The following is a 2,501-nucleotide window of genomic DNA, read 5'->3' on the forward strand; positions in this document are numbered from 1 at the left end:
TTATGTTATTTTCTCTTATTCCAATTATTATTCAATAATACATAAAATAGCCTAAATACAATCAATAAAAGGAACAGAGAAAAAGCGAAATTAAAACTTCAAAATTCGATTCTTCATACGTATTCATGCTTCCACATTTTTAGCTTGCAATAACTAGTATTACATTCGTGTACCTGGTATTGGAAAACAAGAGAAGATGAAGCTGAGAAGCAGCAACAGTAGTAACAATGTAGCACAACAACGACAGTCCAGCAACACAGGAATAAACCAGTAACAGTAGGAATAGTAGAAAACCCAGGAGACTATAAACGACTCCAAGTATAGAGAAGAAGTAAAAGGCAGGAAGGTTCTGACTATTTCAGATCTTAAGCGAGGCAATGAAACAGTAGCTATTCTTTTTCAACTTCAAAACTCTCCAAAATGAATTCTGCCCCTGTATATTCAGTGTATCCAGAATGTATATCGGGTGTATACTTCTCACTCCGCCCCCTCTTTTTTCTTCTCTCTATCTAGTTTTTCCTCTCTTTTTTCCACCCCTTCTTCCTAAATTTTCTCTTCTATTTATATCAAAATTTTCGAAATTTTCAGATTTGTTTTTTTATTATTTTATTATTTTTTTAATTAAAAGAAATCCCACTTACAAATTGCTTTTATTTTTTTAGAAAAAGAAATCCCACCTTTATTTACTTTTATTTTTAAAATTCCAACTTTAATTACTTTATCTTATTTAAAATCCCACTTTTTATTTTTTTAAAAGAGAATCTCACTTTATTTAACTTTTCTTTAAAAAACAAACCACTATCTTTTCTTTTTCTTTTAAAAATGCTACTTTCAATTACTTTAAATTTTTTAAATTTTCAGATACCTTTATATTTATTTTTTAATTCCAACCTTATTTTACTTTTAAATTTTTTAAAACCTTTTACTTTTTTAAAATTTTCTACATTCTTTTACTTTTTTTTTTATTTTTTTTATTTTTTTTAAAATCATTTCCGAAATTACTATATATATATATATTTTTTAAAATAAAAATAATAAATAAAATAAAATATTTTCGGATTTTTTTTATATATAAAAAAACAAAAAATAAAACTATTAATAGTGATAATTCACTTTTTATTTTTTATTTTTTTGGTTTTGTTTTGTGTTGGACAAAAATGAAGAAGGGGTGTTGGGTTAATGGAGCGGACCGGATCGACCCGGTTTGAAACGGACCGGGTCATGGGGAAAGTTGGACAATTATTTGGGCCTGTGGTTTGAAATTGAAGAAGTGGCCCAATCCGATTTTTCTTTGTATTTTTGTTCTCTTTTCTTCTTTTATTTTTCTAAAACTAAATTATAAAAGTACTTAAATTATTATTAAGAACTAAATTAAGTTATAAAAGCGCAAATTAACTTCCAATAACAATTAACGCACAATTAAGTAATAATTAAGCATAAAATTGTTCATTTGGACATTAAATGCTAAAAATGCAAAAGATGCCTATTTTTGTATTTTTTATTAATTTAACAAATAAACATGCATAGACAAACATACAAATAGTTAAACAAAATATCACAAAAATTGCACACCAAGAAAAATTATTTTATTTTTGAATTTTTTGGGAGTAATTCTCATATAGGGCAAAAATCACGTGCTTACAACAATTATCACACAATTAACATTTAATTACACTAACATCACTTAATGACAAAATAGAATGAAAGATGCATTTTTGTGATTTTCCTTTTAATAACCGGATTACGGTTCACACGACATATATTTTTTATATTTTTGTTTTGATAAAAAATAAAAATGGACAAGATCACAAATAACTACCAAAAATGCCACGTAAATTCCAAAAGTTGTAGAGCAAGACCATTTGCTATTATTTTTATTTCTTTTGGAGTGATTGTCGCGTAAAACAAAAATCACGTGCTCACAATTATACATTAAATGAGCTAATATTGCAATTATATACAATTTAGCTTAAAAATACCAAATGCAATTATCAAAATGCATAAAAAATATATTAACCATATTTTGGAATAAATATAGAAATTAAATGGCTAAATCACCATAACAATAATTTGGGAAATAATTGTTGGGGAATTTATGAATAAAAGGGAAGAAAATAAATCAATTTAAATCCTTAAAATTATGGAAAAAATATAAGAACCTTGTGAATGCTTATATATGCATATATATGCTATTTTGAAAGTATTTATGCATATATAAAAAATATAGGGAAAAATTGGGTATCAACAACTGCCCCTCTTTACCCGGGAAGGATGAAAGAGCTTTCAAGTAAAGAAATAATGGCCAATTTTGACCGGATGGGATGTTTTGAAAGACGGAGGTCGAACTCTGGTTTTTGAGTTGCCTGCATATCCCTGGTTTTACAGGAATCAGGACATGTGTAGTTATGGATTAATCCGCTGAGTATGCCGATGAAATTACTACAAGCACGGACATGTGATGTGGAAGTTGCTACGATGAGCGGTTAAAGCTCGGGACGATT

Source organism: Nicotiana tabacum, chromosome 10 (assembly GCF_000715075.1).
Source record: "Nicotiana tabacum cultivar K326 chromosome 10, ASM71507v2, whole genome shotgun sequence".
NCBI lineage: Eukaryota > Viridiplantae > Streptophyta > Magnoliopsida > Solanales > Solanaceae > Nicotiana > Nicotiana tabacum.